This window comes from Lepisosteus platostomus, chromosome 4 (genome assembly GCF_059453375.1).
Source record: "Lepisosteus platostomus isolate fLepPlt1 chromosome 4, fLepPlt1.hap1, whole genome shotgun sequence".
Classification (NCBI taxonomy): domain Eukaryota; kingdom Metazoa; phylum Chordata; class Actinopteri; order Semionotiformes; family Lepisosteidae; genus Lepisosteus; species Lepisosteus platostomus.
This window is the reverse complement of record NC_142614.1, coordinates 63,938,184-63,957,455: the sequence shown is the minus strand read 5'-3', so window position 1 is coordinate 63,957,455 and position 19,272 is coordinate 63,938,184.

Below are 19,272 nucleotides of genomic sequence, written 5' to 3'. Positions count from 1 at the left end.
TAGAAGCTGATTATTGTCAAGTTCCTTCACAAACCTTAAGTTTAGCTTTTTCATCAGTTGTATGGAAAATAGTCTTACATTCTTACTTATTATGAAAGATTGCAATCATAATACTTCAGTGTTTTCTTAAGATGATCTGATGTAATATTTGTAAAACAAAGTGTTTCAAGCTTCCTGCTGCAAGTAACTGTATATGTTTTCCCTAGCTTATATTATACACATTTATGGGATGATAATGATGAGATGATGGTATTTACTGTACAACAAAAACATAGGTAATATTGGATTACATTTTAGATTAAGTTAAATTGACAATCTACTGTATGGGCTTACTCTTTTGTTTAGGAACAGAATATGCATTGTGACATACCCATGGCCATGTCTTACCAGGATTTTAGCAAATAAGTGGGTCTGGACCAACAAAACACACCAATAAACACCCTAGTGCAGTTATTTTGGAGTGCAGGGAATACAAAACACCAATACCAATGTCCATAAAACAATAAACCTACGTTTTTATTTGAGATCCTTCCTAAAATTTTGTGCGGATCCCAACTCTAGTGGCCAGGGAGCTACATTGCTTACCAGCCACCAAACAAACCACAAAGTCTTTTTCCAAAAAAGAGTCTCTCAGACTCTTTTCTGTTTTCAACATTAGAGTCTCTAGCTCCAGGTGTTACGAAAGGCTCTGTAGTCTGTGTCAGGTGTTATGTTAGACCCTATGCAAAGTGGTAAGAGCTGAAGGAGACAGGAGGCGGAGTACGGGAAGACACACATGGTGCAGTAAAGTAACAGTGATAGTCTGTGAAACGGTGAACAGGGAAACAAAAAGAGGCATCCAAATCTGAGCAGGTCCAAAGGCAGGTCAGGGCACAGTCCATATGTCTGTCAACAGTAGATCCATTCTGGGACGCGACAAGGTTAAAATCCCTAGGAAGGAGGAAAACACGAAAAACATGGAAAAACAGGAGACGGACTATCCCGGTGCTAGGCGGGCCTCGCAACATCCATACGCTAATGCTGAGCCCTAAGCACTGGAGGCACTGGGCTTAAATAGGGGGAGGCAATTTCCAAGACCAATGTTTCAGGATGGTGACTGAGCACACTAGATGCACTAGCCACACAGGACCAGGACTGCAACCTGCTTCTGTGGAAGATGCTATTCTCATGATAAGGCATTAAATGAAAGTCATAAACACTTAGTAAGTAAATATCCCACTTAAAAAAAACGTGGTTGTACAGTCTGACCTTCCAAACATTCCTTTTTATGGTAAAGTAATTTCTGTTTAGTGGTGGTGTTGGTGCACAATGGCAGCCACACATCACTAAGGTGGGTGGTATACTTCAGTGGTAGATTGTGTGGGTCAATTTTTATATGAAAAGGTGGTGAGATCCTTCTTTGATCAAGGACTCTTGGTTTTCTGATCTCACATACAGTATGAGTGTGTCAAGAATGATTATAGAACTCACAAAAAAGAACTCCCTGACCTTATTGTAGGGCATTGTACTGTAGATGTATTGACCTCAGGGATGCCTTAATTCAGCTGTTTGTCACAGAGTACATGGCAGTGGAGTAAATGGAAATGACATAGACCAGTGATTACAGTAATATGAAGATCTGTTTTAAGAAATATTTCTAAGGTTTGCTAATTGAATGTGCTAATGTTTATGGATAACTGACACTCCTAGAAATATAATATACTACAAGCCTTAAAGCATTAAGAAATGTGTTTTTTAAAAACAGGCAAAATACCAAAAAAATAGGATATGATAACTGAGACAACAATGGTTAAAAAAACCTTTATGGAAAAAGTATTTTCCATTTCTAAGATGATGCTGAAGTGCTAGCAGGGAAAACAGTCTGTGCCGCATATGGAACCCTGATCGCTAGACCTTCAGACAACTTTGTTACTGCATAGCCAAGAGGAGCAGGATTCCTGGCAAGCCAATAATCAACATTTACGTGCATCTTGGAACTGTACTAGAGGGCATGCAAGTTACTCTGCCCCTTTCAGCTGCAGGGAGTCCCTCTGCTGCAACACACAGCAGACAGAACGGGAGACTATTGCCTTTCATATCTGACACCAGTGAAGTAAAAGGGGTGTCTAAAGGGGTGATTTCAGACCACATTTTAGTTACTTTATTTTGTTTACTTTTAACATTTCTGTAATTTACAGTAGATGTCACAATAGAAGCCCGAAGCCTATTATACTCAGTCTAGCCTTGGATCCTCTGAGTCCCATGACTCAGTCTTGTCTGCTTTCCTAGAATAAAACCAGTTAAGTCTTGTTTACTATGCAATTTATATTTTCCGATTCCATGCATTCCCTTAATATTTAGATTTTACTATATTCTCCAGACTCAAACACATAAGTACTAATAGCTCTGTCCCTTTAGGAGACTCTTTGCAGTACTGTGTCCAACTACCCCCATGAATTCTTTAGGTTGGGTCTAATATTTTCCAGTAATATACAGAATGGCATATATAGTGCTGTCAGGCAGGTAACAGAAAAGAGAAAAATATAAATATTTCCATTTAACAGACGTTCACACATTTATAACATTTTGGCTCAATAAAAAGCTAACCCAATAATTAAAAGTGATAAAGTATAGTTTGGATGTTTATACATTCATGTTAATCGTATTCTTGATTTATTTCAATAAGCGTTCATGTTTCATTTGCTAACTTAGAGCATATTGTGCAATGAAGAATAAAATAGCTGCATGACAAGTGACTTCCTTCTCAGTGGAAATTAAAAGGTAGCCTGATACACCAGGACAAAATATATTATTAAATTATAAGACAGTAAGAAAGGTTCCAATCAGGAGAAGACAATTCTTTCCATTTTTTTTGTTTGATTGCTGGTAGCAAACTGATCTGAGGATCTACTCCAGCTCTTTCTCTTTTTATCATACAGTAAATTTTATTTTCTTGCTTTCTGAAACACAATATAACAAAAAATAACCTCACAAACTCAAAGAAAAAATCCTTGCTCCCCCCCTCCCCTTGGCAGTACTTCCTCCCATGCTTTTAACTAAGGACATCTAAAATACTGTCAAACAGCTACAATGGTATCTCTGTACAAGGCTTTGACTGTGTCAATCACAGCACCTACTGTTCCCTTACCAGCAACAACATGGATTCTAACACTCAGACATGAAAAAAGTCAGGCCAAGAGTGAAAATACTGAGCTTTACAACATGCGGTACCAGTAACATTTTACCCACAGTAAACTCACTTATTCTGTGATAAGACTAGATTAATCATATCCTCTCCTCTAGTAGGAGCACCAAGTGTAAACATGTAACGTCCCTATTAAAAATAATGGCAAAACAGAAGTTCACTCTTTCTAGAACATACCTTCCTATGGACACTCCTAAAATGTATAAAATAGTGTCCATAGCATCTCATAATAGAGGCAAATGGGGAACTACAAACTCATTTCATACAATGCCGTCCATGAGGGGTTAAATACACCCTGAGAGAAATTAATTTCTGGATAATTCAACGGCTGTGATTTCTGGAATATGTATTATCCCAAATGTTTTCAAAAGAAATTGAATCATTTCAATGAATCTGTGCCATTCAAGTACCTGCTCCAGACAGTAACCACTGCTAAGGGTTTATATGAAGCTTGCATTAAAAGACTTTAAAAAAATGTCATGTTCCCATAAAAAAGTCATGCCTTGGAGTATAGACCCCCAAAGGAATGCCATAGACTCAAACTGCAAAATAAACACATACAGAAAGAAAGTATTTGTATTGTAATTGCAAATCCTGGTATGAGTGATTGTTATGACTTTCCTCATTACAAATCTCTTATTAGAATTTAAATTTCTCTGTAACTCCAGGTCAGAACAGAGAAAATGTAACTGCCTTAAGGAGTTTACGATTATGAAAAATAGAAGGATAAGCATGATACGTATGTCTTCTGTCATTTTCTAAGTCATGTTACTGAGCACCAAATCTTATTGAGAATATGAATCCATTTAAGGTTTATACCATTAAAGTAAAGGTTTATTCCATGCTGAAAATGCACACACATTGTTTTTGTACCAGACTTTTTTGACGCCTGTTTAATTGTGTCTGAAGTCTGATGTTGTAAATTTTATTATTAAAAAGATCCATGAAAATGTCACTACTAAAGTTAGCTGGTACTGTTGGTATTGTAAGTGGCAGTAGAGCTCATAGTTCACCGCTCCTGTCTTTCTGAGCAAGGAAGAGCTCTTCATCTGCAACATATCTTTATGAAAGCGACACTTTCAGAACAAAACAAATTACGTAATTTGGTAACACCATGGCTGAGTCATTCATGCCTACCTCAGACATTGTACTACACTCATACTGTAAGTACTTCACACAAGTGCCAGACATCTTTTTCAACTTTCACTTTTGCAAGTGACAGAACTATAACAATAATTTATTATTAATTACGGGCAAAGGATTGTGTACACCATATAAAAATTCTCACATACACATACTGTATATCATTAAAACCTACACTTGTTCTCTCACATCTATAAACAATAGTTTTATATATTTATTTATTGGAAACTAGCAAGTGCACAAAAACCAGGCAGACAGTTGGTAATTCTGTTTGATAGGTATGCTCAGTATTATATCAGGGCAGTACCAGGACCGTTCCACACTCTGTAATGACTATAGGTTATTGTGAAGTTAAAGGGAACTTCAGAGATTGTGTACTTTAAAATTATAAAGTGTTTAATAACGTTGCAAGGGTTTGTTGCTTTTAGTTATCTGTCACAACTTTTTTTTTCCTTTGAGCAGGAGAAAGCCTGGATGAATATATGAGAGATTTAAATGGTTGAGCATGTGAGTTTGAGGTAACATGCAAATGTGTGTTTCATGCATGAGGCATGAGATATGATATGGCAGCAGATGGTTCACTGAAATTGCTGCTGCAGACAATACAAGGTACAGTATAAAGCTACTGTAACTGCTTATCATTTTTGTCAGAAGTATGAGATTTTATTTTGAAGATGGGTACAGTACAAAACAAATGTTTTCACATTAAAGGACACATCAGTCTTCTGCATTTGGAGAAATTAGCTTTCTAATGTAGAGTATTGAGATTATTTTATTTCAATGAAAGTTCCTCCAAAATTTAACTTCTGGACATATACTAGAGAAATTGAAGATTGAAGACTTTTGTTCAATGTTACATGTTGTGGCCTGAAAAAAGACACAGGCACATCCTTGCTTGTGACCTAATCTTCATGCTGAAGTGTCAAGAAATTCTGCTAATAGGCAAAATCCCTACTCAGCAAGCTGTGTGAATTGTTATGTGTAATGTTCAACTGTATCCATAAACTTTGGATAAATTAATTGCTTTGGAAGTACAGGGGTATGACTCATATTCATTCTATTCTATTTCACCACAAAAGCCTGGCAGAACACTGAAGTGCTTTGTGAACAGCTGTTGTGAATGGCTATGAGTTACTAGTAGACCAGCCAGCAGCCATATCACCCTGCAACTCACAACTGGCAACCCACTGAAGCTAAGCAGGTGTGAGTACCTGGATGGGAGACCTCCTGGGAAAAACTAAGGTTGCTGTTGGAAGAAGTGTTATTGGGGTCAGCAGGGGGCACTCACCCTGCGGTCCATGTGGGTCCTAATGCCCCAGTATAGTGATGGGGACACTATACTGTAAACAGGTGCCGTCCTTTGGATGAGACGTAAAACCGATGTCCTGACACTCTGTGGTCATTAAAAATGAGGGCATTTCTCAAAAAAGTAGGGGTGTCCTGGCCAAATTTCCCATTGGCCCTTACCAATCATGGCCTCCTAATAATCCCCATCTATGGATTGGCTTCATTACTCTGCTCTCCTCCCCACTAATAGCTGATGTGTGTTGAGCGGTCTGGCGCAGTATGGCTACCGTCGCATCATCCAGGTGGATCCTGCACATTGGTGGTGGTGGAGGGGATCCCCATTACCTGTAAAGCGTTTTGATTGGAGTGCCCAGAAAAGCACTATATAAGTGTAAGCAATTATTATTAATTATTATTATTATTTCTACATTGGATTATTGGTCGCATTTGTTACATTTTTATCTTGTGTCTCTAGCGCATATTGCTCAAAAGCATAATGATAAGGACAGTGACCCCTGTGTTCTACTAAGCTCATGAAGATCACTGTAACATTGCTCAAAATATTTGTCAAGATATTTACATTTTTTCTGTTCATTTCATTCTTAAGTGATAGTGCAACTCCAAACAATGAGATAAATGAGACAAATGAGAACAACAGAGAGAGCTGCAGACACCATATTAGTATGGTTCTCTCTCAGATACCCTGCAAAGAGTTTAGGAATATCATTTCGATAAAAAATCGTGCTAGGGAGGGAAACATTACAGAATGTGGATTACAGATTCCAGATAGATTCCAGATTGAGTTTGTGAAAAAGAAAAGAAAAGTTGTCAGGTCTCATGTACAGTATATGTTCAAGGTGAGCAAAAGTAATGGGTCTTGTTATAAGGATTAATAGACAGACTGGATAGGTAACCCAGTATGGCAGATTAGAGAAGCTGGGTGTCTTCGAGAGATGGCAGAACTAGAAGGGAATGAGCATAAGGTTGCTGTCTATGACATAGCACTGAAGGTTGGTGCCCCAGTCTAACAAGGCAAAAAAAGAAGCAACTCTCAACTAGGTTCTTGCCATAGTGCCTAGGGTAGGAATATTTAATACTTCAAGACAGAAATAGAAGGATACTGTCTTTTCCAGTTAGGAATTAGAGATCAGAACTTTTCTTTCTAATTCTGGCAAGGGGCAGTTAGTTATCGTGAGGTTCCTGCATGGCAGAGGATGTGGAGACAGGGTAAGCTCATCTGTAGACTGAGGTAGGCAGTAGGTACCACTATCCTCATTCCACTGTAAGTGAGAGGTGACTGCCCATTTACCAATGTTCTGATTCTGTGAGCAAATGGTTAGGGATGTGGCAGAGGATAAGCCCCTCAAGAGTGAGAGGTAGTTGGAAAGGGAAACACTTCAAGACTCAGTTACTTATGAGAAAAGCCTGCAGAGTTACCTGCAGAGGAACTGACCAGCATGGACAATGGAACTTTGAGCATAACCTTGGAGAAGGTTATGGGAACTAGGACTGAGGTATAAAAGGGAATAATGGCAAGGAACTTGGTAGTTTGCCAGGGTAGCATAACTTGACATATTGGTTGCTGAACCTGGAAACCCACTAGTAAAGGCCTCAGAGATCTTTAGATGATTTATCACTGAGGTGGAGAAAGAGCAATACATAAGAAGGCTTCACTGGTGGAACATCAGTCACTTTGAGTCCTAGACTCAGCAGTAGCCCAGAGATGCCCACGGAGGGGACAGGATAACAACAAATACTCCTGAAAGAAAGTACTGTATAATGTCCGGCAGGTTTTTGTCTCTAATAAGTTAGCTTCCCTAAAAGTAGGGGAAGTTGAGTGTCCAGTCCTGGAAAGTGCATGATACTAGGGAACGGAGACTTTGTGATATAGTCTCATGTAGAGCTCATAGTGACAGGGTTGTGAAAATTAAACCTGATAATATTTTAAGGTTTGGGGATCTTATCATGCCACAGATGGCTCTAACTACAGTAAAATTACATCTTAGGGCTTGGACGGGACTTTGAACAGTTTAAGGGGAGGCTGCACATATTCCTCAAATAGACTGAAGGGCACCTTGCAATGTTTCATTTAATCTGTTTCCTGAATTGTGTATGCCAGGACCCTGTGAAGAAATTCAGAAATTTGTGGCTGTTGTTTGTGTGCCCAGTATCCTGTCAGAATCAATCAGACAACAGAGATCTGAAGAGTCAAATAGGTTAAGCAGGTTTCATCTTTTTTGACATTCCCAATTAATATGCACACATTTTGATGTGTGACCAAATAAATAGCTAAAATAGCTGGCAATGTTGCTTCAGAATGTTTTATAGACATGCAATTAGTGTTTCCTTTTGCAGTTCAGGATATGCTAATAACCTTCTATTAAGAATATTTAATTTCTGTTTTGCTATGCTTCTTAGGACATCAGAAGGAAAGATTCAATCCTCATTAACGTTCTGTTGGGCAAAATCTCTGGTTTTAGATGATGGGTGATCAAAAGCAATGATTACATTTTAGATTGTTTGGGATTCAGATTTTCTACATGCTTTTAAAGTAATATTTAATAAGGTTTTTAGATCAATGTACTATAAGCACATGAGAAAGAAGGTTTGACTGGCTTCTTTTATGTTATGTAATGTTCTTTTGTTCTTGCATGATAGACTGGAAAATACATATTTGATATCCAGCAAGTTATCAAAGGTAGTCCTGAAAACTGAAATTTTGTGTATTTTAATGACCTTAGCCAGAATTTAGCAATTACTTCAAAGTTGTAGCATTTGTAAAGGATGCGGTCATGTGCCATTTACAGTATGTGCCTCCAGTGTCTTAAATCAGATATTTAAAATAAATATTTCTGGCATCATCAGCAGCATCCACTCATGCTCTGATTGCCCTTCTTGCCATACCATTTACAGTGCCTTGCGAAAGTATTCGGCCCCCTTGAACTTTTCAACCTTTTGCCACATTTCAGGCTTCAAACATAAAGATATAAATTTTTTATTTTATGTGAAGAATCACCAACAAGTGGGACACAATTGTGAAGTGGAACGAAATCTATTGGATTTTTGAAACTTTTTTAACTAATAAAAAAATGAAAAGTGGGGCGTGCAAAATTATTCGGCCCCCTTGCGTTAATACTTTGTAGAGCCACCTTTTGCTGCGATTACAGCTGCAAGTCGCTTGGGGTATGTCTCTATCAGTTTTGCACATCGAGAGACTGAAATTCTTGCCCATTCTTCCTTGCAAAACAGCTCGAGCTCAGTGAGGTTGGATGGAGAGCGTTTGTGAACAGCAGTTTTCAGCTCTTTCCACAGATTCTCGATTGGATTCAGGTCTGGACTTTGACTTGGCCATTCAAACACCTGGATACGTTTATTTGTGAACCATTCCTTTGTAGATTTTGCTGTATGTTTGGGATCATTGTCTTGTTGGAAGATAAATCTCCATCCCAGTTTCAGGTCTTTTGCAGACTCCAACAGGTTTTCATCCAGAATGGTCCTGTATTTGGCTGCATCCATCTTCCCCTCAATTTTAACCATCTTCCCTGTCCCTGCTGAAGAAAAGCAGGCCCAAACCATGATGCTGCCACCACCATGTTTGACAGTGGGGATGGTGTGTTGAGGGTGATGAGCTGTGTTGCTTTTACGCCAAACATATCGTTTTGCATTGTGGCCAAAAAGTTCGATTTTGGTTTCATCTGACCAGAGCACCTTCTTCCACATGTTTGGGGTGTCTCCCAGGTGGCTTGTGGCAAACGTTAGACGAGACTTTTTATGGATATCTTTGAGAAATGGCTTTCTTCTTGCCACTCTTCCATAAAGGCCAGATTTGTGCAGTGTAAGACTGATTGTTGTCCTATGGACAGACTCTCCCACCTCAGCTGTAGTTCTCTGCAGTTCATCCAGAGTGATCATGGGCCTCTTGGCTGCATCTCTGATCAGTCTTCTCCTTGTCTGAGCTGAAAGTTTAGAGGGACGGCCAGGTCTTGGTAGATTTGTAGTGGTCTGATACTCCTTCCATTTCAAGATGATCGCTTGCACAGTGCTCCTTGGGATGTTTGAAGCTTGGGAAATCTTTTTGTATCCAAATCCGGCTTTAAACTTCTCCACAACAGTATTACGGACCTGACTGGTGTGTTCCTTGGTCTTCATGATGCTCTCTGCGCTTTCAACAGAACCTTGAGACTATCACAGAGCAGGTGCATTTATACAGAGACTTGATTACACACAGGTGGATTCTATTTATCACCATCAGTCATTTAGGACAACATTGGATCATTCAGAGATCCTCGCTGAACTTCTGGAGTGAGTTTGCTGCACTGAAAGTAAAGGGGCCGAATAATTTTGCACGCCCCACTTTTCATTTTTTTATTAGTTAAAAAAGTTTCAAAAATCCAATAGATTTCGTTCCACTTCACAATTGTGTCCCACTTGTTGGTGATTCTTCACATAAAATAAAAAATTTATATCTTTATGTTTGAAGCCTGAAATGTGGCAAAAGGTTGAAAAGTTCAAGGGGGCCGAATACTTTCGCAAGGCACTGTAAATGTAATGTTCAATGTTTATGCATTTAAAACCAGTCCTCTCTTTCATCTCGTTTTAAGTTCTCAAAAAGCAGTGAATGGCTCTTACCAATTAGATACTGTACATTTTGAAAAGCATTTGAGATGTTTCTTTGCAACACAATTGTCAGTGGTAACCATTGAGCCTTGACTGCCAGGATGGCATTCATTTAAAACTTTTTTTTTTTCAAAATTCCTCCCAATTGTTTCCTTCAGTATATCAGTCTATTTCATAACACATGTAATATATTATTCAAATAGAATACATTGAAAAAGGAAAATAAAAAAATGCTCATGGAGATTATCTAGTTTTCACATGACTTACTGTGATAATGAAAAGCAGTTGAAAATGTAGTGAATGACCCTTGAACAGCAATATGTGGTGCAATCTGACTGACATGACGCTGGAAACAGCATGGATCCTGTGCAAGAAATACTAATAAGGGTAATCAGACTCCTGCTGTGACTCCTTATGGATTTTATTATGATATGGATGACACAAATCTAACGGTACTTGACATTCTGTTTGCATCTCATTGTCTAAATGATCCAAGGACGCTTGAGGATGATATTTTTAGTATTTAACTCAATAAATACCTCCTTAGAAAACTGTGAATTGTCTGCAAGGTTCTACTATACTTTCTTACACAAAATAAAAATATAAAGTAATGAGTTACTGATTTGGCCAACTGTGATATTTGACATTCTCTTACTAAAGTGTAAGGATACTTTTGTTTGATATTTTTATAATGAATTTATAGTAATATTTTATTATCTATAAGGATTGGATAATTCCAGTAACTCCTGGAAGCTCTTCGCTTTCCATAATTTACCAATGAACTTTAAACCCTGAAACCTGGATGGAAGTTGAAATACCAGAAGAAATAGTTTAAGAGAAATGTCTTCTAAGTTGTTATGTGAATTAGGTTGAATCGTTTAATGCAATTCAAGGAGTCTTAGAGGATAGGTAATGTTATTTACATTTCTGTTTTTATTATCAATGGGAAAATTAACCAAATGACCACAATAATCTGTGCGTTTTTGTAATTGGCATCCTGGTCTTGCACTGGTATTATTTGTATTTAGAAAATACTGTACATTATTGAGACAATAAGAACAAAGTACATCCTACAATATGTACAGTATGTATAATCTGGAAATTGATTATTTTGATTCTTTTGTAATGTACTGTATCATGTAGAAGCCTTTGGTCTTGCCTGGACCAAAATCTGAAATGTGCCTCGTCAGCAAATAAAATTCAATAAAGAATATAAATTGCTATATATAGTTGTCAATGATGTTATAAATATAAAATGTCTACCATCATTATTTTTTTTTTAATTACCACATCTGAAATAATGACACTTTTCAATTAATCTAAAATTTCAATTGCTTCATTCAGATGCTTAAAGTCTCAATATTGTAAGAATTATGGTTTTGGTACAACATTTAGGATATGTAACAGTACCTGATATTTAATCCACTGTCTCAACTGTATCCACACATCCCAGTCTGTTACCAGACCTGCTACACTGAAGGATCACCATACTGTTTACTTGCCTAGAGGAGTCTTTAGAAGTGTAAACACCATAACACCTCATCTTGCCCTGTAATACATATTACACATTCCCCCTCTAACTTTAAAAGCAACAACAAGAACTGACACCTGTTACTGTACTTTAGAAGCACATCCTTGCTCAAGCAGAATTCAAGTCTGAGCAAGAGGTCTGGACAACATAAAAGTGAGTTTAATGATCAAAGTCATAGTACCAATGAGATTTGAACTAATGGCTTCAGCATGATAATCCATATGTAATCCTGGATATGCTCTAGCATGTAATGAGCCATACGGCACAAACGAGTGGAGACAGGTTCATTGCAATATGTCTTTCAGAGGTGTGGTGTGTGCTGCTCTTTCTTGTCTGGGTTTTAATCTCTGTCTACTAAACAACACAGATCCCCAATCCTGGGAAGCCACTGAAGTCTAATATTGCATGTTTTGGAAATCTTGAAATCATGAAATAAACAATCATCAGTGCAAACAACCTAAAACAGTTGAACAAATTTACTTGTTTCTTTCAGATCACTTAAAAAATGTTATGTCTACCAATGGATTATTAATTAAAAGTCTCCAGCTACCAGTTATTTCACCTACAAAGCCATAGAAACAAGTGAAAGTATTAGTCAGGTTGAAAGGATAGAGACTGATGCATGTTCCTAAAACAGAAGCAAATTAACATCAGTACATTTCAGCTGTGGATTGAATTTAATATACTGTATATATGTGGGGCCTTCTATACAGTAGATGGAAAAATATTTTGTTCAGTTTGAAATGTAGCTCTTGAATTGTTTAGGAAAGCAGAGACTAATTTGATGAATGGCTAGAATTAGAATTAGCCAAGACTAAAGACGAATTTGGCTTCAAAATAATTTACAAAATCAAAGATTATTGTAGATACTGTAGCAACTCCCTTCCCTCACCTACCTCCAGTAAAGGAGATGAGTCTTCAAGGTATAAAAATAACAAGGGAGGTAGTGGAGGACTTGTAGCCATTGTACCTGTAGAAGCATATCAATAATCTTAACGTGACTGCATGCCTTAAAAAATATTTAGTTGAAGGGATAGCTTTCCCTGTTTGGTCTCCCAAAATCTGGTAGAAGCAATTGGTTTTAAATGTGGAAGACAAAGCTGCAGATGCACTGGAAACCATGTACATCATTTATTGTTGTAAATTATGATTTAGATTTTGACATACATTTAGAAATGCTAATGTACATGCTTTGTACAGTATATATATATGTTTAAATTCTAATTTTGGCACATACAGTAATATGTTGCACACCTTAAAAATAAAACAAAATGTCACAGTATTTGTGTCAAATCCTTGACATATAAACATGTTTCTCTGTAATTCAAATTGACCCCTTAGTATGACACCCGTAACAGAAGCTGATGACTTTATTTACTTAATGTCAAAATTCCAACAAGCAGCAGGTACCAATGAGCTTAAATTAGCTTAAATAGAGACAGCAAAAGGGATGTCCCCCACCTTGGTATTATCTTGTATTCTGGGGGAAATGTACACTTCTAACACTGGACAACTTCTACTGAAAATGGCAGGTCTTGCATAATCAATAATGAACTGGCAGCATCAAAGTTCCCTACAAAAGATTAAGTCTGAAATTACAGTAGTTTGGAAATCAGGAAAATGTGTGCATTTGAGATTTAGTTACTGAATAAGAAGCCGAGTACATTTGAGCAAAGAAGACTCAAAGTGGGGTGTTGGAATTAGTGGAGTACCACAGGGATCTGTACTAAGACCACTGCTCTTACTCATTTATTTTAATTATTCTGGTATTGTTAGTAAAGTTAGTCATGGTTACAGATTATGCCAAATTAGCTAACACTGTAGAAGCAGCAAATACAATTCAAAATAAGGGGAGTTATAAGGGAACTTCACTCTGGTTTTTCTGAGTGCAGAGAGGGTATTAAGGAAAAGGGTACATGGGTCCAATGTATTATTTTATGTAGTGTGGTGCCTCCGGGGGAATAGGTTTATGTAATAGGTACGAAAGTACTCACACCACACACTCTTCTTTTATTTACAAGACGTTTTCTCCTTTTCTTTCATTTGTCCGTCTTCCAAGCCAGTCCGCAATCCGTTTTCTCTATCCTTATTCAGTCATGTTCCAAAAGTCCATAAAATCCCACAAATCCGCGCCGTGTCCAAATCACAAACCGTAAATCCGTTGTCCTTAAATCTATATCCACACCAACCAACCCACCAACCAAACTCCATTATCTCCTCCAAAATGCATTCACCTACTGGCTTCCGCACCGGTTCACCGTTTCCGGGGCATATATATTTTGTTTCCTGATGAGACCCAACTGCGTCTCTTTGTCTTTCAGAGGGAGCCCTTTCCATCTGCGGGTCAGCTGGTTTCTCTTAGCGGCCATCTTGGTCAGGTCTAAGTCAAGTATAGTGAGCAGACCGTTCCTAAAATACCTGTCCTGGATGACCCTTCCTCTGGTCCTCTTACAGTAGTTAAATACAAGGGTAAATTCAACAGCATATAAAAGAAAGATGCCTTGGATTGCAGTCAAGGCTCCAGCAACTAAATCTTTGGAAAACCAAGGTAATTATCAAAACAGTAGAAATCTAGTTATCCTGAGCAGTCAAGATCCATAGACGTATATTATAAAACACTCTCAGATGAAGAGCAACAAATGTAGCTCATGAAGTGCATGAGGTTTACCTTTATAGTATTTCGTACACATAAATGTAGCCTATCATAAAAATGAACTACCAAGGGTGTTTTGATATTAAAAGTATATTAAATAACTAGTTAAAGCTATTTGTCACTCCAACGTCAGGTGGAGCGACACGCCGGTTGGAGTATTCTCAGTCGCATTTAATGGCAACGTCAGTTCAAAGATTTGGTTCAAACCACCAAATGGAGACGGGCGTGCCGACAAGCGGACCCTGCTGATGCGGGATTAACACTAGGATGAGAGAGTTAAAGCTATTTGTGTTTTATCGTTTGGTTATCTCAACTGAGCATACAACTGGGGAAAATTCCAAGATAGTACCATAGTACTGTAGCTTTAGCTGAGTACACAGGTCCATACTAAATCGGCAAGTCTGTTGTACTGTAAGTGACCCCACATTACAAAAAACAAGTTTTTGACTTTGAAATCAGTCAAAAGAAGAGAAACTTGATACTGTATATTATAGGACAAGGGAATGCCCTACACTGACAGCCTAGAATAACTGAACCCTTTAACTGTTAAAAAGAGAGGATTGCAAGGGGCCCTTATACAAGTATTTACAAAAGACATCAACAAATTCAGTGCAGTGGATTTCTTCAAAATGAACTGTGAAACACGAATCAAAGAACACAAGTGGAAACTACAGTGGAAGTGCAAGTTCACCCTTGATCTTTCGATCAAAAAGATAACTACAAAATGGGCCAGGTGGGCCAACTGGTCTCCTTTCATTGTAACTTTCCTGATGTTCCTAATTAATAAAAAACTGTGAAAGTAGGCACCATAATAATGTGCTACTAATGTAAATTACACTTACTGTAAAATCACCACAAGTGCTGCTTTAAGCCCTAATAGTACTGTAGTTTGCAACCAGACTTTGGCATAGAGATGAAAAACGTAAGATTTAAAGAGCGGGACTTTAGTGTGCAAGGTTATTCTTGGATTACCATACAGCAGTAACTCTTGATAGCACCATTACCACTTTGTTGACTTACCTTGTCAGATCTCAAATACCAGGCAATGCAAGTTGTGGTGTTAATGGAGTAACATGTCACACTCTTCCTTCTGGACTATTGACCCAAAATGGTGACCATGGACACTATACTATGAAAGTTGTTGCCATAAGATGTTAAAAAGTGATCCTGACTGCTTGATTATTAAAACTTTCATGGCACTGTTTGGTCTTCCTAAAATTCCCATTTGATTGAACTTGTGAAGCAATATCTCACTTCTCCATCTTATCTGCTGTATTGTGAGCATGATGACTGCCACCCTCCACTCAGGTGGGTGATGCATTTCAATGGTTAACAAATTGGATCTCTCCTATAAAGTGCTTTGTTATCTTTTGGGAGGAAATGGGTTATATATATATAGTACTGTATATTCAATGAATTATAATTAATTCTTCCAACTTACTGAGTGCCAGGGATTTAGCAATTGCTCTAAATTTCCAGCAAATTGATGAATTTGAAAAATATGAATTTTGGATGAAGATGTGCATAATACAATAAATAATGCAATAAATTGATATACTATTCCAAAATGGAAACTGCACAACACGATAATAACAAGACTTCTATTGTGCAGTTCACATTGCACTTTTCTTATAAAAAAATTTGTTCCATTCTAACATCATTGTTACCAGTTTCAGAATCAAGTACAATTTGCAAAAAGTTGGTTTCTCTGCAAGATCCCAAGCAGTGGTCAGAGTGCAAGGGACCATTTGTACTAGCTGTTATACCCCACTAATCAGTATAACTAACAAAAATGTTGCTACTTCGCAAAGAAATGTTTGTATTGGTGCTTTTATCCAAGTTACCACTGTAATTGTAATTCTCCCTTCCAGACCTGTAATATGTTAAAATGGGAATAGGAGGTTTTGCCTACAGATTGTACTTTCTTCACTCCTGCTGTTAAATGAAGTGTCGTAGGAGCAGATGTTCTTATTGAATGCTGGCATTCTATACTCCTGAAGTGAGTTTTATTACAGTAGGTTACAGGTATTCCTGCACTTCCCATATTATATTTTAAAAATACAGTATAGTGTATATTGTTGTATGCTATTGGCAAACACTATAATCCCATTTCATTTTGGAAGGTGGCTATCATCAATTGTCATCACTTTAGCTAGGATGCAGGTAAACTAAAATGTATATTTGAGCTGCCAAAAGCTTTTAGTAAAAAATAGTGTCACGATATTAGTTCCCCCTCCTTAAGGGTGCTCCAGCCCTATCACTCTAGACTTTATTCCATGCACCTGCGCCCTATTCCCTGCCCACCTTAAAAGCCAGGCGCTGACGCTCTTCCGGGCTCTGCATCTGATTTCCATATCGTGCGAGTCCGGGACCAGGAAGCGCCTGGTCCCGTTAAGGTTTTAACCCCCCTGTTCCTGTTCCTTGTCCCTGTCTGCCGGTTCCGACCCGGCCTTCGTGGTTTTTAATTCCTTCGTCGGATGGATCTCCTGGTTTTGGACTTTCTCGTGTGTTTTTGGATACTCTATGGATTACTCTCGGATTGTTCGCCTCGGCCACACCTCCCCCGTGCACCAGCGCACCTTGGACACGCCCCCCTGTCTTCAGCCCTGTTTTCCTGCATGACGTTTCCCTAGTGTTTCCCCACTCCGTCGGACTGTGTCGTCCGCATAGGGTCCGGAAAGAACTGTTCGTTACAGAATGCAGAGCCAACACCTGGACCCCGCGGACGGCACCCTGGCAGCCTGGATTCCATCGGTTTTTTTTTTCTCTCTCCCTTTTTTTTTCTTAGGGCTTCGGAGCCGCCCTGAAAAGGAGGGGCGTACTGTCACGATATTAGTTCCCCCTCCTTAAGGGTGCTCCAGCCCTATCACTCTAGACTTTATTCCATGCACCTGCGCCCTATTCCCTGCCCACCTTAAAAGCCAGGCGCTGACGCTCTTCCGGGCTCTGCATCTGATTTCCATATCGTGCGAGTCCGGGACCAGGAAGCGCCTGGTCCCGTTAAGGTTTTAACCCCCCTGTTCCTGTTCCTTGTCCCTGTCTGCCGGTTCCGACCCGGCCTTCGTGGTTTTTAATTCCTTCGTCGGATGGATCTCCTGGTTTTGGACTTTCTCGTGTGTTTTTGGATACTCTATGGATTACTCTCGGATTGTTCGCCTCGGCCACACCTCCCCCGTGCACCAGCGCACCTTGGACACGCCCCCCTGTCTTCAGCCCTGTTTTCCTGCATGACGTTTCCCTAGTGTTTCCCCACTCCGTCGGACTGTGTCGTCCGCATAGGGTCCGGAAAGAACTGTTCGTTACAAATAGCATAGCACAAAGTTTGTAATATACCCTACCTCTTCTGATAGTACTCTGAAAATATAATATAGCAATTTCAGACAAATCAGCATCTTTTGCTTTCTTACATCTGCAGGTAAGAAATACATTTTGTTAAAGCATCACACTAAAATGCTCCTAAAATAATCATTGAAGTCAAAGTAGGTGATTACCCTTCTTGGAAGTGTAATTGATTTTTTCTTCTTTTCAGTATAAGACTCCATCCAAAACAAAACAAAGCTGATACTGCAGTGAGCATGCTTTCACTCGCCTGACAGTCTTCTTTACATCCTCAATTTCAGGAAAGTAGTACTGACCATGTGCAGCTAGTCTGCCCGAAAGTCTAGTGTCCTTACAGTTTTCAGTTGTACTCCTATTCTCCTTCCACACAGGTTGCCTCAAAACTGATGATCAGCTGATGATGTGCTTCTTCCCATATGTTTGCATGTATCTCTCACACACTATAGTCCTTACTGTGCAATTCTTGCACCCAATGTACCCAATGCTTCCAAGATTTCTGTTCAATCATCTCTTCTATGTCTCCCATTCAACAGATGTGCTCACGCTTCTTAGTCACTCTGTGTTCTTAAGCCACCTGTGTAACCTGTGCATATCACCCTGCAACTCACAACTGGCAACCTACTGAAGCTAAGCAGGTGTGAGCCTGGTCAGTACCTGGGTGGGAGACCTCCTGGGAAAAACTAAGGTTACTGCTGGAAGAGGTGTCAGTGGGGCCAGCAGGGGGCGCTCACCCTGAGGTCTGTGTGGGTCCTAATGCCCCATTATAGTGATGGGGACACTATACCGTAAAAAGGTGCTGTCCTTCAGATGAGATGTACTGTAAAACTGAGGTTCTGACTCTCTGTGGTCATTAAAAATCCCAGGGCATTTCTCGAAAAGAGTAGGGGTGTAACCCCGGCATCCTGGCCAAATTTCCCATTGGCCCTTACCAATCATGGCCTTCTTATCATCCCCATCTATGAATTGGCTTCATTACTCTGCTCTCCTCCCCACTTATGGCTGGTGTGTGGTGAGCATTCTGGTGCACTATGGCTGCTGTCGCATCATCTAGGTGGGGCTGCGCATTGGTGGTGGTGGAGGGGAGTCCCCATTACCCATAAAGCGCTTTGACTTGGAGTGTCCTGAAAAGCACTATATAAGGGTAAGAAATTATTATTAGTAATAGTAGTATTATGGGCCAGAGAGGAGCAAGCAGATACTTTATGGGGGTTAAAGGAATGTCCTGCCCTGACAGACTGAAGGAACTGAACTTTTTTATCTTGAATAGGGAAACTATGAGAGGAGCAGATACAGATTCAGTATTCAGTATTCAGTATTCAGTATTCAGTATTCAGTATTCAGTATTCAGTGTAGTATTCATAATCCTCAAAGGCACTTAGTAAGTCAATCCACTGGATTTTTTTTTCAGAAAGAACAATGAGTTTCATAATAAGTACTGAGGTGATGATTTTTCTAAGGTGATGTAATTTGGTAAAATCCTACTGTATTACTAGGTAGGCCACAAAGCCGTGACACAAC